Source organism: Plecotus auritus, assembly GCF_963455305.1.
Source record: "Plecotus auritus genome assembly, chromosome: 3".
NCBI lineage: Eukaryota > Metazoa > Chordata > Mammalia > Chiroptera > Vespertilionidae > Plecotus > Plecotus auritus.
The window spans coordinates 206,682,797-206,708,654 of NC_137772.1; the positions used below are offsets into that span (position 1 = coordinate 206,682,797).

The 25,858-nt window shown below is 40.8% G+C and overlaps 1 protein-coding gene across 1 annotated transcript in view; it reads left to right on the top strand.

The window, feature by feature from the left end:
• Positions 1 to 25,858, top strand: part of ANO2 (anoctamin 2) — a 310,827-nt gene that overhangs the window by 170,031 nt on the left and 114,938 nt on the right. The gene's annotated exons all lie outside the window — the stretch shown is intronic.

Sequence of the window (25,858 nt, forward strand, 5' to 3'; positions counted from 1 at the left end):
TACATTTGCTTGAGCTACTCATATAATGTTCCTTATATTTCATCTTACCTAGGTAGGCCTCCAAAGGTAGGAATATGATGGTGACCATGGCTTCTGAGTCGTATTTCTGAGTTTTATAGTGGCATTCAGACATTGAAACAGAACTTCAGAATTTGTGCTGTGATCTGTAAACACTCCTGTTGTGTGTGAGGTGGGGGTACAATGCGGGGGCTCCACTTTGGCAGTGCCTGTCTCCTCTGAGTGCCACCTTTCTTTGAAACCAAGTGTGTGTGTGTGTGTGTGTGTGTGTGTGTGTGTGTGTGTGTGTGTGTGTGTTTATGTCTTTCCTAATCTGGTTCCTGAAAAAAAAAATCGACAAGATTGAAAATCTGTTGTTTTGTGCATATCTTTTCTCCATCTTGGATTTAAATTCAAATTGTATTTAATTTGACATTCTTTAAGTTGAAACCATTCATGTTAACATGCAAATTTATTCAAGCATCAAAACAGAAGAATGTGTTGTTTTTGAGCTCAGAACACTAGCTTTTTAAATTTTATTTTAAAGAAAATAGGACTTTGAACAGAAAGAGGGTGGCCCTTTGAGTTATTTTTTTTTTCCTTGACAGCAAGTTAAGTCCAGGACCACCAGTTATTCAGGGAAATAATGAATTCGTTCTTAGGAAAGAGTAATTATCACCACTCCCTCATCCGAAAGCAAGCGTTCTGTGTCCTGTCAGCTTCGGCAATTCCATGCAAACTTCTTTCTCCACCCCAGAGCAATATACAATAGATAATTTTATGGAAATCACATGTAACTTTTATTGACCACCGACTCATTTAATTTTAATTCCATAGATGGGAATGCCAAGGAGCTGGGATTGCGTACATTGAGGCTGTGGTTCTAATACAAACATTGCTTGGATATATATGCATGATAGGTCAAGTAACTCTCAGGAACCATGAATAATTGAAAAACATCTGAATGTATTATGAATGACACATATGTTTATGTTTTAGCATTCAACATCTATTTTCATTACACTGTTGAGAATGCAAAGCTCAAAGCATCTAATGCTTTATGGACACCAGGGCAGGGTAGAGGTGGGGATGACCTTCCCAAATGAGCAGTGTAAGATTAAAATGGCCTGGAATTTGATTGTTAGCATCCTTCTATATTCCTCCAGTTCTGTTAATAGTGTAAATGCTTCTGTTTTTGTTGTAAATCTAGCCAAAGATGGGAGATGAGGGAGGGAGGAGCACGTAGTGCTGCCTGATGGGAGGGATGCTGTTCTTGCCTACGGAAAGAATTGTGGTCAATACTCACTACACGACATGGCCCTGGGGCACCATCATGTGTGGGATATTTAGGAAAAGTACCTTCATCTGGTGACTAAGAATCAAAGTCTAGCAGGCAAACTTCGATGGGCTTCTTTCATCCCAGAGGATTACCTTGGCTCTGCCTTCATTGTAATCCTCAGGCTGCATATTCCCACCTCTTATTACTTTCTTTCCTTTTGAATTGTAAAAACTACCATTTATTAAGGTCCAGAGTGGTCTAGGAACTTGCTGAAGACCACATAGCTAGTTGTGGGGGAGCTGGTAATCAAAATCAGCTCTGCCTGATCTTTAAGGCCCATTGCTTTTTTTTTAATTTAAAAAATATCAAGTTTATTTTTAAAAAACATCTTTATTGAGATTTAATTCTTAGACCATAAAATTCACCCATTTAAAGTATACAATTCATGGTTTTTAGTACATTCACAGATTTGTGCAGTCATTGCCACAGTTTAAGTTTAAGATATTTTTATCTTCCCCCAAAGAAACCCTAGATCCAATAGGTACCAAGCAAGCCCTGGGAAGCAACTACTCTATTTTCTGCTTCTATAGATTTGCCTATTCTGGACTTTCATATTATAAATGGAACCATGCAAAGTGTAGTATTTAGCTTCTTTCACTTAGCAAAATGTGTTCATGATTCATCCATGTCGTAGCTGTATCAGTACTTCATTTTTTTTTTTATTGCCAAGTAATGTTCTGAATTTTGGATATATTTCATTGTGTTTAGATATTCATCAGTTGATGGACATTTGGATGGCTTCCACTTTTGGGGCTATTATAAATAATGCTGGTATACATATTTGTGGATGTATGTTTTCATTTCTCTTGGATATATACATAAGAGTGGAAATACTGGGTCATATGGTAACTCTATGTTTAACATTTTGAAGAACTGCCATATCAATTTCCAAAGTGATTGCTCCATTTTACATTCTAACCAGCAATGCATGAGGGCTCCAGTTTCTCCACATCCTCACCAACACTTGATGTCTTTTCTTATTTTATCTATCTTAGTGTGTGAAGTGGTATTTCATTGTGGTTTTAATTATCACTTTCCTAATTACTAATGATGTTAGCCATCTTTTCATGTGCTTATTGGCCACTTGTATGTTTTCTTTGGGAAAATATCTATTCCAATCTTTAGCCCATTTTTTCCTTTCAAGTGGATAATTGTCTTTTTTATGGACTTAAAAAATTTTATTGATGATGTAATTTGAAGCTTAATGTTTTGTGATATAGTTTACCTATTTTTCCTTTTGTCACTTGTGTTTTTGTGTCATAGCTAAAAAACCAGTGCCTAATCTAGTGTCATAGAGCTATACTCCTAGATTTTCTTCTACAAGTTTTATAGTGTTAGCTCTTAGATTTAGGTATATGATCCATTTTGAGTTAGTTTTGTGTTTGATGTAAATTAGGGGTCCAAAAAATATTTTTTTTTGCATGTGGATATTTAGTTGTTCCAGCACATCTTTTGTTAAATTTGTTTATAATTATTTTATTGCAAATGTTATTATTTTCTCGACTTTAATTTTGGATTATTTATTAATAACATATAGAAATATAATTGATTTTTGTATATTGATTTTGTACCCCCAACTTTGCTGAACTCATTTATTAATTCTAATAGTTTTTAGTGGATTCCTTAGGATTTTCTCATCTATGGATAGAGATAGTTTTACTTCTTCCTTTTCCAATCTGGATGCATTTTATCTTTTTGCCTAATTGTCCTTTCTAGAATCTCTTCTACAATGTTGAATAGAAGTGATTAAAATGGACTTTCTTTTCCTATTCTTGACTTTAGGAGAAAAAAAAAAACTAGTCTTTCATCATTAAATATGATGTTAAGCTATGGCACACTACCTTTTTTCTTTTTTTTAATCCTCACCCGAGGATATCTATATATATAAAAGGCTAAGTGACTGTCCAACCAGCCAGTAGCTATGACGTGCACTGACCACCAGGGGGCAGACACTCAACACAGGAGCTGCTGAGCTGTGGTCACTTGGCAGCGGTGGTTCTCGGGTGACAAACTCCAGAACCAGAGAGGAGAGGGCCCGATTCCTTGTGATTCCTCTCACACTCTGGGACCCCTTGGGGGATGTCAGAGAGCCGGTTTTGGCCTGATCCCTGCAGGCCAGGCCGAGGGACCTCACCGGCTAGAGGGACCCCACTCACTCCACAGATGCCCTTTAAGCTGCAGCACCGGCCCAGGTGCGGCTGGCTGGGGAGGGACCACGGGAGGTTGGCTCCAGTGATGTCCAGTCCATCTTGCCCAGTCCCACTCTGCTGGCCACCACCTGGGACCACCTGCATTAGTCCCTGCACCAGAGGGACTAATTAATTTCCTTTCAATGTGCTTAAATCCGTGCACCAGGCCACTAGTGTTTATTAATATTTAGAGAGAGAGGAAGGGAGAGAGAAAGAGAGAGAGAAACATTGATGTGAGAGAGAAACATTGCTAAGTTGCCTCCAGGACACAGCTTCATTGGGGATCAAACCCAAAACCTAGATATGTGTCCTGACCGGAATCAAACCCACAACCTTTTGGTGTACAGGATGATGCTTCAACCAACTGAGCTGCCCAGCCAGGGTCGCACTACACTTTAACTCTCTTTATGAGGCTTCTCTGAGAACAACTCATATCTCATCAACATAATGCTGACCTGAAATGATATGTTATAACTGTAATGAGGTGATAACTACACTTCCACATTGAGGAGTGTCAACAGAAATAAGGCCCAAACGTTGGCTGGCTTGTGGTGCTTTCATTAGATAGTTGAATCCTTCTCTGGGTCTGTTCTGCTTCAGTTATCACATGGGGAAATTGGGTTATAGCCTCTGGCGTTCTGAGAGTTTGTGATTTTTTTTTTTCTGATGTGAGAGATGATGTTGGTTATTGGCTCATAACTTTGGGGGATAAACTGTCTCTTTATCCTAGACAGTGATAATTTGGCTATTCTTATATCTATTTTTATGATTTTCAAGGATATGGGCATGGTGAAAGTGGTAATAATGATAAAATTACAAGTAATATTTATGGAGTGTTCACTATGGGCAAGGCTTTATAGACTTTATTTCATTTAAATTTCAAAACTTTATTACCTACATTTTATACATAAGAAAACTGAAGCTTGGAGAAATAAATAACACATTACGAATATGAAGCAGAACCAGAATATGAGCCCAAGGATCTGACTGAGGAGCAACTAAACTATTGGCCCCTATGCTCCTCTGTCTTTCAAATGTTTTGCCATATCCTCAAATGCTTCTAAAAAATTGTGGTTGGTTCTTCCCTTTACCAGTATACTACAGGCAGGAAGGACTGTGGTATTTGTTGGAAAGATGGGTATGAGAAAAACTTGCTATCCTACTTTTTCTTCATTGGTTTGTATACATTTTGGTGGGTGATGCTCTGTTTCCACTGAGGACAGTAGTGAGTAGAATTAGCTCAGTTTATAGCAAGACAATAGGGAGAAATCTGAAATATAAACACAGATATATATTGTATTTCCAAAGGTCTGGAACTTTTTATTATTTTTCAATCCTCTCCTGAGGGTGTTTTTATTGATTTTAGAGAGAGAGAAAGGGAGAAAGAGAACGAGAGAAACATCACACTGAGAGAGAAACATTTGGTTGCCTCCCATATGCATCCTGACCAGGGATCAAACTTGCAACCTAGGTATGTGCCCTAACCCAAAATTGAACACATAACCTTTTGGTATATGGGATGATGCTCCAACCATCTGAGCCACCCAGCCAGGGCTAGAGTCTGTCTCTCTCTATATAAAAGCCTAAGCGACCATTAAGACCAAACGACCAGAACGATCCATCGCTATGACATGCACTGACCACAAGGGGCAGACGCTCAACGCTGGAGCTGCTCCCAGGTGGTCAGTGCACTCCCACAGTGGGAGCGCCACTCAGCTGACTGACAGGTCCTGGCGCCCACCAGCCTGGCAGCAGCCACTCACTCCCTCAGTAGTCCTGCAGGTCTAATCTCTGGAGAACGGGCCAGGCACCGATGGGCCAGCGCCACCAGCAATATCCCGACAGCGCTGCCGGCCTCCTGGAAGTCAGCCTCGGGCACCACGGCCGCTTCCCCTCCCTAGACACTCCACAAAGAAGAAGGGGTATAAAAGCAGCCACCAGGTGGCTCCCGGCGCAAACGTCAGTGGGATGGATCCGGATACCTGGCAGGCAAGGGCGTCCCACCGCCCATCCAGAGGGCTGATGGTGTCCCACCCCCTCCCCCTCGAGACCCCACCTGTGCACGAAATCATGCATTGGGTCTCTAGTCTTTTAATAAAAGAATAGGCTAATTTTTTTTTTTTTCTGGCTTGTGGATTAGTTTGAATCTTTTCTGGAATAGTCTGTCTTGGGCATATTTGGAAGTTTTCTCAAGTTTCCTTGAGGGAACGATTTTCTTCTGTTCATACAAGATGATAAAACTCTACCCCTTCTAATTCCTACTCCTGCCTCCATTCTTTCAATAAACTTTGTATGAGTTATGGCAGCTATTTTCAACTGGTGTGCCACAAGAATTTTTAAAACATGCAATACCTTTTTAGTCAGGGGCACTGACTTCTTTTCCCTTAGATTGTCAAATTTAAAAATGACAACAGCCAACACAATAGTCATTTGGCAAGAATGAGTCAAAATTATACCTATATTTTTGTCGGATTGACAAAAAATATAAGTATAATATATTTTTGGTGTGCCACAGAATTTTAGTAATTAGTAATGTGTGCCATGAGATGAAGAAGGTTGAAAATCGCTGAGTTAGAGAATAGTCAGAAAACAAAGCTCAAACCTTGTAGTTCAATAGAGGGAAAATAATACAAGGAACTAATTCCAAAGGTGTTAGACCTGGGGAAGTTGAGGCAATCAGGGGATGGTGAGGCAACCCAGAGTTTAGCAACAGCAGGGAGTTGCTATACTCAGGGAGTAGGTCTGAGAACAAGTGGACTGCACAAAGTCAATAAGTCAGCCTAATTTTAGAACCTACCTCTACCAGGCAGAGGTCACTTAAGCCAGGTCCTTGCTTTGAGAAGTAGTAAAATGTTGGCAAAAATCATAGGAGTGCTAACCACTGACAGAATGAATGAATGCATGAATGATCAGTTGTTCAGACCATTCCTGAGTTGTTGAGAATGTTTGTGTGCATGGAATGGGTGTGCTAGTGGTGTGAGCATGTGTGAGAGTGTGTGTTTGTGTGTGTGAGAAACAGTGCGTGTATGATGGTGTCATTGGAGTGACATAGATCTGATCAGATAACTGGGACTTCAAGGAAGAGGGAGAAACATATTTTTGTGTATATGAACAGAGCACATAGCAAGCTGGGGAAATAGCAAATGTGGTCTGAAATGAATCTTCTATAAAACATATCACTAAAAGGACAACAAAATCCCATTTAAGTAGTCCTAGGAGTTTACGTAATGGGGCTTGTTGTCACCCAAATGTCTATCCAGTGTGGATGCAGGCACCTGTCCTCCCATCACGGCTTGGTGCTGCCTGTGAGGCTGCATTTAATGAATGTTTTATGGGGAGCATCGAAGCTAGAACATGTGCCAAGAGGAGGCCTGTGGATGGGTGGGTGTTAATTTACTGTTCAGTGCACCACCCTGGGGACAATTTTTTCAAAAGAAAACTCATCTAAACCATTGAAACTTTTATGACAAATGCCTCTGGCAATAGCACAAACATGTGGAATAAATTATGCATAATTGTAGGACCTTGACGAGGAGGCTGGGACAACAGCAATAGGAAGCTTAGGACTGTCTTGTCAGAAAGCATGGGGGAGAAGGGAGGCCCAGGCTGCAGGGATGGAGGGGTTCTGTCTGGGCTCTCACTCTGGGCCAAGGGAGTACGGTTCAGGCTTTCCACTGAGGTCCTCAGTAATTTATCAGAATGTTCTGTGGAACAGAGTAAAGTTCCCTCAGCCTCTCTTCTGAAGGTACTATATATATTTTTTTATTTATTGTTTCAAGCTTTGGCCTCTCTCTCTCTCTCTCTCTCTCTCTCTCTCTCTCTCTCTCTCTCTCTCTCTCCCTCCCCACCCCCCCGCCTTGCAAGAATTGGGGAGTCAGTCTTGTTGACTATAGGATGGGATGTCTTCTTTTATTTTTTAATTTTATTCATTTATTTTTAAATTTTTATTGAATTATTGGGGTGACATTGGTTAATAAAAGGGATGTCTTCTTAGGAGTAGTTAAGGACTTATATTTGGAATTTCAGATTCTACCTCTTCTCTCATTGGTGGGATATAGTTACATGTTTCCACCTGGATGCAAGGCAGGCTGGGAAATATAATCCTTGCCAGGAGCCTCCAGACTACCAAAGGGACAGTGGCCTCATCTGCCACAGCATCAAATGTACAGTGTGAGCAGTTAGATTCTGAGAAGGTGGGAGGGAAAAGCCTTCTGGTGATTCTGACTACTACCCTTGAGATCACTGTTGTAGGAGGTGAGAAAGGAAGGAAATTTCCATAAGAAGAACCTGTGAATGAGAAGCGCTCACCTATTGGTGCACCCGCAAAGCCAGGCTGACTACTTTAGTAAATGAGTTCTCTTCATTGGAGTTTGGGACTGACTCTCTTTGCACAGAATTTAGCATTATCTGACGTAGTGTTGTAAAGTTTTTGTGTGTATAGGTACATTAAAATTGTTTTTATTTTAATGATATAAATTATACATGAAAACATTCTCCTCACCAGAAAAAAAAATCTGTATTTTAGATAAAACGAATGTTTCCCTAGACCTCATCTCCTCCTAATGTTATTTGTCTCCCTAGAGGTAGGCATAGTTAAGTTTGGCTTGTATCCTTCCAGACATTTTCTTATGCACTTTTATTCAGATATGAACTTATACTAGTATGTGTTTTGTTTATAAGTTTATTCATACACACACATGAGAGAAAGTCATGACAAATGGTTTCAGTATGTTGAGAAAGTTTCTTAAGGTATGAAGATAATGTTTCCCAAACTATGCCCCAGTGTACCCGAGTGCCACAGTGAACTCACAGAAGTGTTGTGGAGTTTGTAACTATTTATGAGGAAATCCCAGCAATACTTGACACCTATCTCACACCATGTGAACTGCTACCTCAACAGTGTCGATGTGAAATTTCACAATACAGCTTTCAATGTCATCATCTCTTAGTAATGGCTGAATTTCAAGTAGAAGCAGTGCAAGTTCTACACAAAATCAGTGTGGAACAGGAATTGAGAGTGGTCATGTCCAATCTGACTCCATAGTTGGAGAAGTTGGATAGTGTCCAACAGGTAAACACATCCTTTTAGTAAGTAATTGGGGTTAATAATAAAATATAATTTTTCTTTCAACTTATGTATGTTTTTCCCCAAATGGCTACTAAGTTGTTAGAACATAAATATTTATTAAGCTATTTGAACTTAACTACTCAATAAATGGAACTGTTAAGTATTTCTTTGAGCCTGGGGACATTGTGTAAAAATTACCGAGACATTAAGTGTACTGTGAACTGAGAAAGTTTGGGAAGTACTGCGTAAAGAAATTCCTAAGTTCTATGGACATTGAAGAGTAAAGTAGACAGCCAAGAGCAGAAAGGCTGACAGAGACGAATAGTGAGTTTCAAAGTCACAGGAATTTGTTTGGGGGTGGCGATAGTCTGTGTGTGCAAGGAAGTGCCTGGTAGACTAGCAGCTTTTCCACTTGGTCTTGGGTCTCACTGACTTCTCCTTTGGGCTTTAGAGTTGATCTGCCCCAGGATATTTTCACCTTGTCTCTGTCTATGACTAAGTCTTTCTTTTCAACTCTCTTAGTCTCTCTGTCTTTATCTCTATCTCTCTATCTATCGGCATGTGTGTGTGTGTGTGTGTGTGTGTGTGTGTGTGTGTGTGTGTGTGTAAGGAGGGCATTGAGGGTTTCTGATTATGGACATTCTTTTAAAACCTGGGGACTTAAAAGTAAACTCAACAACTTCTTATCCAGAAGACTTTACTTTACTTACAATCTCCAGGGTGTCTTGGACTTCATGGAGAGGATGCCAGAGAAGCATCACATGTGTCCATAAACATCTCCTTTCGTGGAGCATGTGAGTTATCCATCCCAAGGAGAGACTGCTCGGGTGGCCCAGGCTGTCAGAGGGTGTCTCTGGCCCTCTTCAACTGACAGCCCATTCTCAGCCTCAAAAGTTCTGGTTAAAATAAGACCTTCTCTTCTGTTCATTGTATACATTTCTACTGGCCTACATCTAAATTAAGAAGCTACAAATAAGGAGAGTCCCAAGGCCTGGGTTGTGAAAAGAAGCTAGAGAGAGCTGGGCAGCCTGTGAAATGAGAGTATGGTGGGGGAGGAGAAGCAGCAGACCTAGACTTTGAGCGAAAGCTGGGCAAATTCAGGCTGGCATTTCTGAGCATACCCTCCTGGAAAGCACAAGGCCCAAATATGTGCAATGATTGGGAATGTTGGAACAGCAGAGTCACTGATGGAGGCCAGCACATACCACTGGGATGTGTGATGTTTGCCACTATTGACTTGCAGTTTGGACTTTTCTTCTTTCCATCTAAATGATTTTTCCATATACGGCCTGAAGCATGTAAATTAAATTTGTCTTTTGCTGTCTGGGCCAAGGTCATTATTTCACTTCCCTAGAATTCACTGGGAACACACACAAGCCCTTTAGTTTCCTTTGCGCTCTTCCCTTCATGTGCCAGAAAATCAAGTGTTGGTTTAAAAAATTCCTCCGGGGTCACAAGGTGTTCTGGCTCCCTGTAATTCTTTTTGACATGATAGTCACAAGGAGCTTTCAAAGAAAAGTGGGGTTGCTTTTGCATGGACAGAGAAAGCAGAGGCCTTGAGACTATGCCCTTCTAGCAATTATTACCCAAGCTAGAGAAGGTTGCAGGAACTTCCTTCTCCACCCACCAGCACACCTGCTCAGCCCTTCTTCAGTTGGTGAGCAAGGGTCTCTCACCCAGTGCAACTGCTGTGGACCCTGAGATCCTCCAGGACATGATTCTCTTAACTTTCACGCAGAATAAGAATGAGGAAGAAAGGGTCCTTACTTCAGTTTACGTTCTCCTAGAGCAGGGGTGGGCAAACTTTTTGACTCGAGGGCCACAATGGGTTCTTAAACTGGACCGGAGGGCCAGAACAAAAGCATGGATGGAGTGTTTGTGTGAACTAATATAAATTCAAAGTAAAGGAGCGGAGGGGAGAGCAAGAGAACCCTCCGCTCTTTCGGCTCTGCGGGCTGGATAGAACAGCCACACGGGCCGGATCCGGCCTGCGGGCCATAGTTTGCCCACGGCTGTTAGAGCCAATGATTCAAGTGCACAATTTATTTGGGAGGTGGAAACCCCAGTAGTGGAGTGAGAACGTGACAGAGAAGGGAAGGCAGCCAATATATTGTCAAACAACTTACCGCCTCTGCAAAGGTGCAGCTCGCTCCACGAGTGGTTCTTCATCTACAGATTGTCCAAAGCCAATCCCCTCATCTGAGGAGCTGCTGCTGTTTCTTTCATTCAAAAATACTCATGCTTTCCCAGCACTCTGATGCCACATATTTTGGTCTAGGGCTGGTGGGCCTGTGATTTTCGTGGCACCTTTGGACCATTTACATCCCTGTGGTGGAGATATACATAACCTTGAAAGAGTTAATACCCACCCAAGGCCAAGAAGTCCGCTTATGAATGGCCCAGAGTTTGCCCACTTATGGGCCTGTTGGACCCAACCTCAGGATTCCCCAGGAAGGCCAGACATAGTGGTGTCCAGTTGGCTGTAGACATTTAATATCCAATTCATTTTTATTATAATGGCGCGTATTCTATCAGCCAACTTACATAAATTTATGCTGAATTTGGGCATCTGAATTAAATTAGACAATTTGTGGCAGGAAGTTTGCCCTGGAAATGTACTCTGCTGAATATTTGCACTCCTTAGCATGGAGCGACTTCCAACCAAGAATCTCAGATTGTCTATAAACATGAATGAATGAATCCTCCAGATACCACTGCATGCTCCCTGCCAGCTGGATTATTTTAAGGGAAGTGACCAGCCCAGGAACCTTTGGTGAGTCATGAAAGAGCTTGCTCAGAACCAGGGAGTTTGGACTGCAGGGCCCTGGGTGGAGACAGGGGCCACTCTGGAACCTTTCACTCTCAGTGTTTGGAGTATCAGGACGAAGGTTAACAATTAGCACAATAACTCTGCAGATGCACAGCTACCTTCCAGCTCAGCACATCCTCCTTCAATGTCTTCATCATCAGCCCCTAAAACCAGGCTTCATCAAATTAAGTAACTTTTATTTTATCAGTATATAAAAGTAGTATGTGCTACTTGTAAAAAAATATAAAAAGGGAAGTAATATTTAAAAAGAGAAACAAATCATCGATAATTTTGTCTCCCAGAAATCTACTGTGTATATTGTCTCAGGTTGAAAAAATTATGCCACATATTTAATTTTGTATCATGATTTTTTTTTTTTACTTAGTCTTAGAATATAAGAAGTTCCAAATCTTATTAAATACTATTCGTGAACATCATTTCAATAATTGTATAATATGTCATAGTATGACTATATTATAGTTTTCTTAGCCCTTAAACTGTAGTTAACATACTGGTATGATGAACACATTTGTAAGTTTTTCCTGAATTTTAGTTTACTTGGGTTAATACATCATATGAATATATTATAGTATTTTTAGTCCTTACCCTATGGTTGAACATATGATGAACATATTTGCACTTATTATTTTAGGAGGAGGAGGAGAGTTTGGATTATTTCAAGAGTGTTGTATTAGTAGGAGAGATCCTGGAAGCTCAAAGTCTTCCGTTACTGGGTTCTTAATGGCACATGCTTCAGTGCTTGGTGAAGGACCTACATAGATACAGCCCTGGACATGTGACTGGTATATAAAGGAGCTTTAGTGTAATTGCTTCTCCTACTGCTGCTCAGTCTTCACTGTGAGTAAAACTGGGTCAGGTCACTTAATTCCTGTCCTGGAACTCTTTCATTGACTCGGGTACCCCTTCTGGGAGAGCAGGAGGCCTTTGTTCCTCTTGAATAAGTGATGGGGAGAGCAGATGTTCTGGAGCATAGGTGGGTCATTATTGTAGACTCTGGGGTCCTGTTCTGGCCAGGGAGCCATTTATCACATCCTGGGAATGGGTGGATTACTTATATCAAATCCTGGAATTGTCTGCATCTTCCGACCCCATCACTAATGTGGAAATATGATTCTAGGGCAAAGGATGGATCATGAGTGCTTCTCCAATGAAGATATTTCATCAGTTGAACTAAGGCCAGGTTTTGGCAGGGGAATCCGTGAGACAAATTGTGAGCTATGGTTTTAGCTCCAAGATGAAATGTGTCCCGGTTGGTGAATAATCAACCAAAAAAGTATAAAACCTCCTTTGATAACTTAAACTTCTGGAAACAATTTAGAGGGCAAGTAGGGTCACCCTGACTTCCGAGAAAGGGTAAGGTTTTCTTGTTGAAATGCCAATCTCTTGTTAAGATGTTGATTTTTTTTCCAGCTTTACAACATGTATACACAAACAGTGTTGACCTATGGAAAATATTAATCTACAGAAGAGTACTTGATAAATACTTTAATATGGTGTTCTTTACTTTAGTGCCATGTTTTATTTGACTGTGAACTCTCTATCAATAGTCGATTTATCTCCCTGTAGTACCCAGGGTGCGCCTTCACACCCTTCTGATGAATCACAAAAATTCAATATTAGCCCCAAAACTGATCTAATAGGGCTCTTTGAATTTGGAATGCATTTTGTGCTTTTTCCTTTTCTGTTTTTTATTTATATATAGTTTAGAATAGTGGCTCCTAAGTAGTTCACGCTGTGATTCTAAACCAGGCACCTTTGAAATTCTAAAGATGGAAATTCTTAATTAGAGTTAAAATAAGTAAACCTTATTAAAAAGGAAGACGAGGAAGAATGGGGAGAAGGAGAAAAAAAGGAGTGGAGTAAAGAGAAAGAAGAGGAAGAGGAGGAGGAGCAAAAGGAATGACAATAGTTACTACTAATGGATAACAATGAACACCATATTATAACTCCATTCTCCATATTTATCTCATAAATGCAGTGCTTGGGGATATTCCTAGTTTTCTGGAGTTCCAGGCAGGAAACAAAGCTGGCATTAGCACCAAACTTGTCAGACCTGGGGTTTGGGTGATGCTTCTTGGGCCTCGTGTACAAGCTGCCATGGCCTCAGCTCTGGCTGGAGGTTCTGGAGCCAGTCCCCTGCCATCTCTGTCCTTGTTTAATCCATGTTTGTATGGCAGAAAGAGGAGTGAGTTCTTATCTGAGGTTCTTTTATGACCTTCCTTTGGACTCAGAGACTTGGATAGGTAAGTGGAGATTTGGCTAAAATGATTCTGTGTCCTTTGAGCCTTTAAACCAAGGTCATTCTATAGTAATCTGGTAGAATGGCAGATAATCTACACGTGGGAAAGTGAAAAGAATAGGCCAGAACTTTGGCCGGCCAAATGGAGTAGGGAGGTTGTTCAAAATCAGCAGAGTCTGGGCCAGATCCTGATATTAGATTTTGTTTCTTCCAGCTTTAGCATCTTTCTCTTTGTCTCCTTTCTTTGGAAGAAGTCAGGAGCTGGCAGACAGAAGGAGGGCCTGAGGTGGGTCCCCTAGAAAATGAAATTAGTGTCTTTGGGCCAGTTGAGCCCTGGGCAGAAGGGTGACACTTGGAATGCTCCCTTCCCCCAGGCATTTTTAGCTTATATGTGATGGTGGATGGAAGAAGATGGACTCAGTCTGAGTTTTCCTTGTTTTGGATTCAGCAAAGGAGTTTGGCAACTCGAGATCTGGAAGGTGGTTGAGCTGCCAGTATGAGTCACACAATAGGGGACTTAGTAACAGTGGTTCCATAAATAAGCCAGGAATTCCCAATTTCCCAGAGCCCACCATGTGTCATCTTCCATCTTTCTTCCAGGAAGCTCCATAAACCTTCCCTCTGTGTGCTGACCCCTCTTGGCCATTTAATTCATGTGTTGTCACAATACTGATTATAATGTTGGCACACGGGGTTGAGGGGATTTAGCATTCCCCTTAGCCACCTGCCAAAGCTTTCCCCAGTGGGAGCCATGACTTGAACATTTGCTTTCAGGAAGGAAATGTTTAAAGTACTTTGAAACCTAAAGAGACCTTAAAACACTAAAATTTATCTAATATTTATATCGTTGGGTTAAAAAATGAGTAAAAAAAGAAAAACAAGAATAAATGCATATGTTTTACTCTTGCTAAATGACACTAATTTTGAAAGATTCTAAGTTGTCTAAGCCAGAAATTTTGGAGCTATCCTCAATTGTACCTTCCCACTCACTCCCACATCTAAGGGACCCCATTGTGTCTATTAGAGTCTAACTATTTAATGTCTCTTGTATTTATCCCTTTCTCTTTTTTCCCCTCACCACATCTTGCCTAGACTCCTTCAGTGACCCCTAAGTAGTATCCTTGCCCCTTGTCAGGCTCTTTTCCAGCTGTTTCAAGGGACCCATCCAAAATGCAAATCTGATTATGACACTCTCTTGCTTAAAATCCTCTAATGCTCCCCATAGTGTTGGGATTATCATCAAGCATCTTGGCTTTACCCACAAGGCCATACATGACCCACCTCTCCAACTCAACTCCCACTTCTTCTGTACCAAACATTTCCAAACTACTTGCAATTCTCTGTGTACATCTTGCTGAATCATGTCTCAGTGGCTTTATACATGCATGTCTCTTTGCTTGGAACATGCTTTCCCCTTTTTAATCTAACAAACTCCTTCTTGTCCTAGAAAAATTAGGGCTAATGTCATCTCCACTGGGAGGCCATCTCTCACTTCCCAGGGCTGTTGGCCCTTGCATTCATTTCCCAGGACTTCTGTAACCAATTTCCACAAACTGGGCATATTCTCTCATGGTTTTCTGGAGGCCAGAAGTACAAAATAAAGATTTCAGCAGGGCCACACTCCCTCCAAAGATTCCAGGGAAGAATCCTTTCTTGCCTCTTCCAGCTTCTAGCGACTCTGGGCATCCCTTGCTTGTGGTAGCATAACTTCACTTTTGGCCTCTGTCTTTATATGGCTTCCTCTCTGTGTATGTGTCTTCTTCTCTCCTGTCTCTTATGTGGACACTGGTTATTGGATTTAGACCTCCACACTAAATCCAGGATAATCTCATCTCAAGATCCTTAGTTACACTGCAAAGATCTTTTTTTTTCAAATAAAGTCACATTCACAGGTTCTAAAGGTTAGGACTTGGACATATTTTGGGAGCCTCAAGTCAACCCACTACATCACTATAGCACCTCATACCTTTTAGGAGAAAGTTTTCCATTAATTGACCTACCTACCTCTCTCTCTCTCTCTCTCTCTCTCTCTCTCTCTCTCTCTCTCTCTCTGAAATCTCTTTGAGGGCAGGTCTTCTGTTTGACTTTGTAATTTAAGAAATAACTACTTATGGGCTGTTAGTATGTCTTTAACTTGGGCTGATATAGTTAAGTTAGGAGGCAGGAACTTGGACAACATCACCTCTGGAAAGCCTATATAACTCAAGAAACCAGTTTCTATAGTGTTGTTTGGGTCAGAAATACATTTAGGCTAATTGATTTCAAGGAATATCCAAAGGAAGACCTCGAAATATTACAAATTGTAAAGAGGGGCCCAAACCACTTCATCTACATTCTAATGTGTATATTCTTGTATATGATAATTATGTGCACATTTTTTTAAAAAGTTACCAAATGGTTGAAAGGGAGCAGTTAACATTTTTGAGCATGTACAGGCATTGCCTGGATTTCCCATATTTCAAATGAGGGATTGGCTTTCAGGGGAGGAGCAGGTCTTAGGGAATTGGTCAGTAAATCAAAGTGCCCTATGTTTATGAGATCTATAACTTTTATTTTCTGGGCCTCAGTTCATTTATTTTTTTCTTTAAACAGAATTGTTAAGAACATAACTCCAAACTTCCTGATTTTCTTTATTTGCTTATAGTTAGAATTTGCCCTAGGAGTCCAAAATCTATGTACCAATAAGTCATCACATGATTGATTAATGTGGCCCTATACTTATTCATAGGGCTGCATAAGTAAAGCTATCCTGTGACTATCTTATAGTCCTTTGAAAACAGGAAGCTTACATTATTCAGAGGGTTTTCATGTTTGGTTACAGAGGCAAATGTGAAAAGGCACTTCTAGTTCTTGTTTAACCACTGCCTTCTCTCTTTGAGGCCTCCCCTCCCGACCCACATTAACAAGAGTATTTATTCAAAAGAACCTATCAAATTAAACCATTCTTTTGGAAAAGGGAGGATGCAACTAATTCTTAATTCTGGGTAAACTATATACAAAGTGGTCATCTCTGCTCTATGTCACTGACAGAGAAAAGTCCTGAATGTCAGGCCTCCTTCTCTTTGTAGAACTGACTACACCACTAGTATTTCAGAGAACTTCTTTCAGAGGATAGGACCCATCCTCTCTCTGCATGGCAATCACCTGTTACAAACTGGTCTGGCATTCTGGAATCAAAGCCTTTATAATCTTGAGCTTTTATGGAAATCTTCTCATCTTCAGGGAAAACTTGTAATCACACTAATCTCTCTTTCAACTTCTTGACTCTTTTTTAAAAAAATATATTTTTTATTTATTTCAGAGAGGAAGGGAAAGGGAGAGAGAGAGAGAAACATCAATGATGAGAGAGAATCACTGATTGGCTGCCTCCTGCATGCCTCCTACTGGGGACCGAGCCCACAACCCAAGCATATGCCCTTGACTGGAATCAAACCCAGGACTCTTCAGTCCGCAGGCCGATGCTCTATCCACTGAGCCAAAACCAGCTAGGGCACCTCTTCTTAATATCCTTCTTCATTCATTGCCTCACTATCAGCCTCCTAGTTGTTTAGTAAGCCAAGGAAAAGAAATAATGTCTGCATGTGGAGTATGCTGTTGAGGGGAGTGGCTCCAGATGAGGGTGAAAGTTATGGAAGAGCCAGATCATGTAGAGCTTTATAGGTCTGGTTAAGGATTTAGCCTTTTTCTTAAGACCAATGGAAAGTTACTAAAGGATTTTAAAAGCAGGGTCACACATGATGGAATTTGCATTTTAAAATACTCTGGCTGCTGTATGGAGTGTTGGGGATAGACATATACATGGACAGCAGTGATGACAGTATCTGCTAAGACAAGGAGGTAGCAGTAGATACAACTCAACATACTTAGCAGGTAGAGTTCATTGGGTTTGGTTAGGGAAAGGGATAAGAACCACACACGGATATCTTAATTGAATAGCTGAGAGGTGGTGATTTTATTTAGTAAGATGGGGATGACTGGAGGAGAGGCAGTTGGGGGAAAGATTATGAGTTCAATTTTGGACATATTGAATCAAGGTGTTTATAAAACATTGATGAGAAGAAGTTATTTAGGCAGTTGGGTCCAGAGATGTATGGGCCAGAAAAATAAATTTGACATATAGATGGTATTTAAAACATGGAAAAGTGGACAAAATTGGGAGGGATGTCTTGTCTGTCAATAAATATCTTATTACTTAGAATATATCATATACACCAGTGGTCAGCAAACTGCGGCTCACAAGCCACATGTGGCTCTTTGGCCCCTTGAGTGTGGCTCTTCCACAAAATACCACAGCCTGGGCGAGTCTATTTTGAAGGAGTGGCGTTAGAAGAAGTTTAATTTTTAAAAATTTGGCTCTTAAAAGAAATTTCAATCATTGTACTGTTGATATTTGGCTCTGTTGACTAATGAGTTTGCTGACCACTGCTCTACACTAATAAAAGAGAAACATGCAAATTGACTGTACATCTGCTACGCCCACAAGCCACGCCCGCCAGCCAATCAGGAGCGAGTATGCAAATTAACCAACCAAGATGGCTGTAGCCGTGGAGCAAGCAGGAGGCTTGGGTTTCCCCTGCAATGGAGGAAGCCAAGCTTCCTGGCTGGCCTTGGCCTCCACTCAAGGCTACAAAGTTTCAATTATAGAAGATAAATAAATCCCAACAAAAATGGCGGCGGCCACGGAGCTGGAGAGAGCAGGAGGCTTGGGTTGCCCCTGGCAATGGAGGAAGCCAAGCTTCCTGACCAGTCCTGGCCTCAAGGCTACAAAGTTTCAATTATAGAAGATAAATAAATCCCAGATACCAGGGCCTCCGCTTGGGTTGCCGGGAGGAGGGGGCGTGGCCAGCCTGCAAACCAACACAGGCCCCTCGCCCAGGCAGCCCCATGCCCCAAGGGAACCCCCACACAGATCTGGGACACCCTTCAGGGCAAACCAGCTGGCCCCCACCTGTGCACCAGGCCTCCATCCTATCTAATAAAAGAGTAATATGCAAATTGACTGTCACTCCAACACACAAGCTGGCTGCCCCCATGTGGTCAAAGATGGTTGCCCCCATGTGGACACAAGATGACCACCACAAGATGGCCAGCAGGGGAGGGAAGTTGGGAGGGACCAGGCCTGCTAAGGGAGGGCAGTTAGGGGTGACCAGGCCAGCAGAGGAGGGAAGTTAGGGGCAATCAGGCTGGCAGGGGAGCAGTTAGGCATCAATCAGGCTGGCAGGGTAGTGGTTTAAGGAGTGATCAGGCTGGCAGGCAGAAGCAGTTAAGGGCAATCAGGAAGGCAGGCAGGTGAGCAGTTGGGAGCCAGCAGTCCTGGATTGTGAGAGGGATGTCCGACTGCCCGTTTAGGCAGTCGGACTTCCCTCGAGGGGTCCCAGATTGGAGAGGGTGCAGGCTGGGCTGAGGGACACCCCTCCTGCACGAATTTCGTGCACCAAGCCTCTAGTTTAGAATAAAATGAACATAAGACAGTTTGCCAGCATCAAATAGAGTGGTGTAAATTCCATATATGCCATCCATTCAGAGAAAGGAGAGAACAGTGGAAAGCTGGAAAGGCTGGAAGTTTTAAGAATGTTTCAAAGATAAGCCCTTAAGATACATAGAATTTGGATAATCAGATTGATATGTAAAGAAAGTTGACTGAGCCTCCTTTGGGGGGAAAAAGTTGGGAACACATTAGGTAACTAAAGAGGATATCTAAGAAGAGCCTCAAGGACATTCTTTCATACTATGGTTTGGTTTAAAGTAGCCATTTTCCAAAATGCAAATATCAGAACATAAGAGAAGGGCCATAAAGAAAGTTGTTTTCAGTGGCCAAATGTACTTGACAAACAACATGTGGTAAAATAATAAGAAATGTAAATATTGTTCTGTTTCTGGTTCCTGACACAGAGCTCCTAAAACCCTTCTAAATGGGGTGTAAGGAAGATCTAAAATAAATAAACAACAAATTAGAAAATAACTTTGCAAAACAATGATGCTAGTTTTGACATATCTATATATATAAAAAGCCAGCGACCAGAATGCTGTAAGGACCGGAATGACTGGTCACTATGACGCCCACTGTAGCCAGTGAACCAGCCCGATTGGAGATGTGGGGCTGGCCAGCCAACCTCCTGTGATCCCTCCCCCCAGCCCGCCCTGCCCCTGATCATCCCTCCCTACCACAATAGGGGCAGGGCCGACTGGCCTCCCCTTGGCTGGCCCTGCCCCTGTTGGGGCCCCACCACCCCAACCGGCCCACAGCCCCTCCCCCAGTTGGCCCCACCCCTGATTGCCCCACCACCCCAATAGGGGGTGGGGCTGGCCAGCCAACTTCCTGCTGTCTTCTCCTCCCGACAGGCCTGACCCTGATCTGCCTGATTGGGGCTGGGCCTGCCGGACCACACCCATGCATGAATTTGTGCACTGGGCCTCTAGTTATGTAAATAATGATTCAATATTGACCAGGATTCTGTGTAGGGTCTTTTTTTTCATTATTGGTGAAATAAAGATTAGTATAGTCTTTCTGAGGAAAATTTAGTTGAATAAGCCAAAACCCTTATAAAAGTTAATACTCTAAGGAGATTTAAGAAATTTAAACAAAGATAATATAGAAATATTTATCAAAGGCTTATCAAATACATGAAACACTTTCAAATAATCTTATTGACCAATATAAGAATGGGTCAATAAATTAAGGTATATTGATGTTATACAATATTGAGATCATTTTAAAAAGGACCTCACACACAATAGAACATGCAGATGTCATAAAGTTGTATACCTGGAATTGATATAATATTATTAACCAATGTTACCCAATAAGTTTAATAAAAATTTTAAAAATCATTCTCTCAAAACAGACTTCAGAGAAGATTTGAGGTCATGGCTACATGTTTATGTTATACTATTATGTTTTTCCAAAGCAGGATAAGATTCAATATTGTACATGTATTAATGTATTATCTCACTTTTATTTAAAAAAGTGAAAAGCTACACTGTTAAATAAAAATCAAGATTCAGAGTGGATAAATTGGCCTTCCAACTTTTATTGAGATGAATGAGCACTGCTGTGGATTACTAGCTTCGTGTCCTTGGGCAAGTTATTTAACTTCTCTGAATCTCATTTTTCTCACATATAACTCTCATATAACTTAAAAGACAACTCCATTAATGCAAATATATAATATTTCTTGAGTGTTTACTATGTGCTGGCCACTGTTCTAGAACAATGATTTTCAACCTTGATATTTGATGGCACACATAAACTGATTACTAAAATTCTGCAGTACACCAAGAAAATTTTTTTCCAATCTTACCAAAAATTAGGTATAATTTTGATTGATTTACAAAAAATAATAATAATAGTAATTATCTATGCTTTTTGCTCCAAAGTGACTTTCTAAAAAATCAGGTGCCTATACTTGTATAAAATATTTCTGGTACCAAGAATTAATCAATCAGACACAACCTTGTTATGTGATGTGACCAATAAGATGCAACTATATTATATGGCCTTATGTATTTATGGTTTAAGACAGGACATTCACACTGGACAGCTATTGTGTTGGCTGTTGTCATTTTTTTATTTGACAATCTAAGGCAGTGGTCAGCAAACCGTGGCTCACGAGCCACATGCGGCTCTTTGGCCCCTTGAGTGTGGCTCTTCCACAAAATACTACAGCCTGGGTGAGTCTATTTTGAAGAAGTGGTTTTAGAAGAAGTTTAATTTTTAAAAATTTGGCTCTCAAAAGAAATTTCAATTGTTGTACTGTTGATATTTGGCTCTGTTGACTAATGAGTTTGCCGACCACTGATCTAAGGGAAAAGAGGTCAGTGCTCTTGACTAAAAGTCAGGTATTGCATGTTTTAAAAATTCTTGCAGCACACCAGTGTGCCATGAAACACCTGTTGAAAATTGCTGTTCTAGACCATGGGGTTACAGCAGTGAGCAAAGCAAAGTGCCTGTTCTTCAAGAGCATCCATTCTGGTGGAAGGAGGACAGGCAATGACAGAGATAAATAAATATGTAATGTATTGGTGGGTGATGAATGCTACAAAGAAAGATGAAACAGAGTAAGGAGAGAGAAGAAATGGTACAGGGGATGGAGGAAATGTACTGTCTTTTAATAGGGTAGGCAGGGAAGATCACTCTGGTACAGTAACATTTGAGCAGACATCAACATGAAGTAAGAAAGCAAACAGTCAAACAGTGTGGATATCTAGGGAAAGAGCATACAGGCAGAGAAAAGAGTAAGTGCAAAGGCCCTGGGTCAGAAAACTTCTTCGTGTGCTTAATGAACAGTTAGGAGGCCAGTGTGACAGGAACAAAAAGAGCAAAAAGGAGAGTGGGAAGGGATGAGGTCTGAGAGGTAGTCAGAGACAGCAAGGACTTTGGGTTTTATTCGAGATGCGCAGCCACTGCAGGGTTTTAAGCAAACATAAGTGATAATATTTGTCCTATTGGTAGAGTTTCTGTGAGGAGCAGATGAGGTAATGCGTATGAAATTGCTTTATGAACTGGGAAGTTAAGTTCAGGAATATTTCCAGGGTCATGTAATTGGCCAGGTAGTTGCAGAGCCAGAATAGAACACAGTGTCCCTGACCCCCAGGCCACACCTCTTTCCATAGCATTCTAACTCTCCCTCATAGAGCATGGGGCCCAGTGTCAATCTAGGACCAGGTTGAACCCTTGAGCAAGTTCAAACTTTCCCAAGCCAAAGGGCTTTGTGAACCTTATTGTCCTGGCAACATTTGACTTTTGGAAGAAGCTTACAGGAATTTGTGAACTTAAATGGGTAGAAAGAAAGGAGCTGGAACCATCCAAGGCAGTTTGGTCCTGGGCAGTAGAGACTGTCTTAAATTAAACACAGACCTCTGCTCTGGGCTGGACTAGAGAAGCTAAAACATCAAGACTTAAGAGGAAAAACCAACAATTATGATAGGTTTTGGAGAATTGCTTTAATATCTATTTAGGAAGCCACAGAGTCCGCCAAAAACAATAGTCAGAATTTGTAAGAATTCATAGTTGTTTATGCAGTTTTAGGCATGGATTAAGTAGATGCAATAGTGCGTGAGTTGAGGTTCCCAGCTCCTACAGATGATTCCATCTGGCGAGGGCTCTGCCTGGCCTTCCATTTGTGTGGACAAACTCATATGAGCCTGGAGGGTCAGAGGGGAAGCCACACTGAGGTTTTTGACTGGGGAGCCCAGAGTTGGAGTTTTGGTGTTCTTGTATCTGTGCTGTATAAGATGGATTGACTTTATTCTCTTCCTCTTTTTTCTCCAACCTCCGCTTTTCTTCTTTCTCTTTCCCCCCCCCCCTTTTTTTTTTGCCCTTCTTCTCTTTTGCCAGGAGCAGAGGACATGAACAACATTTGATTTGCCCTCTATGAAAGTTTAATCGTTCATCACATAACCACCTACAAATCACACCCCTTAAAGAAAATATCTTCACAGAATCTCCATTTCCAGTAAAATAGACCTATATGCCTACTAAGTAGTCCTCATAAATCACAAGCTCTTAAGAAAATAAAGTGTCACAATTTTTTTTTCAATGAAACTCGGTTGAATTCCAACTGTACAAAAGCAATAATGATGAACAATCTGTTAGTTAAATTATGTTTCTTAACCAAAGCTATAATATTCCCAGAAGTGACAGGCAATTGATATTCCACTTTCAATTAGATGGGTTAGTCTTAAAAACATAACCACCTTTAGGTGTAGGTATCTTTCAAGTAATTCTTGTAATCTAAGGTATCTTTGCCTGCAGTTTACTCCTATCTGAATCTTGGCAGACTCGGAAATGGAAAGATTGTCTCTAAAAGTACAGGAGCCATGGGTACAACAGGAAATACGTGTTGGATGCGTAACACACACACACACACACACACACACACACACACACACACTCACTCTTATTCTTGCTAGAGAAGCTCACTGGGGAGGGGGGAGTTTCCCAAGGGCAGAATCAGGTCCAAGTGGTGGAAGTTTCAGGGAACATAGATTTCAGATTCCTTAGGGAAGGACATTTTTAACAGCCAATTCTGCACACCGACAGAATTGGCTGCATCACAAAGTTCAGTAAAATGTTGTTGTTGTTTTGTCAAGGACTTTGTAAATACCAGAAGCTTCCAATGACAAGATTCTTATAAAAAGCACCTTATTTTATGCCTGCCCATTAAAACCTGTGCTATTATAAAAAGTCAAGAAGGAGCTGCACATGGGGAGTGTGACCTGCTGAGCTGGGAGGGACTGGTTGGCGATGTGGCAGAAGCCACCTGGACGGGTGGGTGCAGATTGTGATTGGTGATGATGGCAATCTTGTAATGCAGGAGTTCCGAGGGGTCTCCGACATTTGTGTATTCTGACAAGTAGTTATTGCTTTGAAATATTTAATTGCAATCCTGTTTGTAATTAATCATCCCCCTTTTAAAACCTTTTTGCTCTTTTGGATATAAGCCTGAAAAATTCAGAAAAGTAGATTCTGGGCATCCTGGATAGGGAATCTTCAGTTGTGGTGCGCTCCCACCACAACTTAACCAAAGGTATGATGATCCCAGAAGTAACAGGCAATTGATCAAATAGAAGGTGATCAAATAGAAGGTGAATGGATATTGCCAGAAACATTAAATGAGGAAATTCCACTTCGAACAGTTAGAGGAAACCGATAATAGGCTTTAAAGTTGTGAAACATTTTGAGCACACAGAAAAGTCTAAAGAGTAAACTAATGAATACCCACATAACCATGACACAATTTTGTCATAAAGGACATCTCACCATGTGTGCTTCAGATTGTTATTTTTTACATGTCATTACAAATGTAACTGAAGCGTATATGTAGCCCTGCCTTTCACACCCTTGCACCTTCCCTTCTGAGAAGTGCTCAATATTCTGAACTTGGCGTTCACTATTTACATGGATATTTTTGTGTTTCTACTTAACGTATGCACATATAAATACTAAATAGTATTTTTTTCATGTTTATAAACTATCTAAGTGGTATCATACTATACATAGTGTTTGCTTTTTTACTCAGCATTGATTTTTTGCTCAGCATTGATTTTGGATAGATTCATTTTGATGTATGGAGCTCTAATGCATCCATTTAAATGGAGTTACTATATTCCTTAGATTAGTATAGCGTCGTTTATCTATCATTGTTCCTATTTAAGGGCATTGAAGTTGATTCCTTATTTCCTACTGCCAGTGATGCAGTTATGAATCCTCTTACATGTGTTTGGGGGCATTTATGTAAAAGTTTCTCTAGGAAAGGAGTTACTTACTCTTAGAGGATACACTTCTCTACAGGATATCATCAAATTGTTCTCTAAAATGACTGAACTTGTTTATATTCCCACTAATTACTACACTGCCACCAGCTCTTGCTGGTTTATAGAACAGATATTAATATTTTCTAAATTGGTTATGAAATGGTATTTCATAATAGTTTTAAAGTTAGTCAAATGTATTTTTTGATCTGTGCCTCTATATTTTAAGAAATTCTTCTCTACCCCACAAGATCATAAAGATAATATAATTAAAAAGAATTTTAAAGATTGCTTTTCCACATGAAACTTGGAACTACCTGGAATTTATTTTTTGTGTGTACAGAATGCAGTAGGGACCAATATTCATGGTTTTCTATATGATGATTTTACTTAACATTTTGGGAAAACTAGTAAGAATGAGCATCTTTTCCTCTGTTTATTTGCCATGTAAATCATTTGTTCTTCCAGTTTGCTCATTTTTCTGTTTGTTTATTGATTTATAGGAACTCTTTATATGTTATGGATGCTATCCTGGTTAGTTATATGCATTGCAAGTTCTCCCAGTCTGTGGCTCATTTTTATTATATTATGTTATTCTATGATGAATATCAGCATTGTTTTGATTGACAGACTTTACTTGTAAAACGTGCATCTGGTATGCTGTAGCAGTGGTGCAGACTCTTTTTTTTATCGCTGCATATTTTATTTTATTTTTTTCTTTTTTTTTAAATAAATCTTTATTCAGATTATTACAATTGTTTGTCCTTTCCCCCCCCCCATAGCTCCCCTCCACCCGGTTCCCACCCCACCTTCTGCCCTTACCTCCCTCCCACTGTCCTCATCCATAGGTGTATGATTTTTGTCCAGTCTCTTCCTGAACCCCCCCATACCCCTTTCCCCCTGAGAATTATCAGTCCACTCCCTTTCTATGCCCCTGATTCTA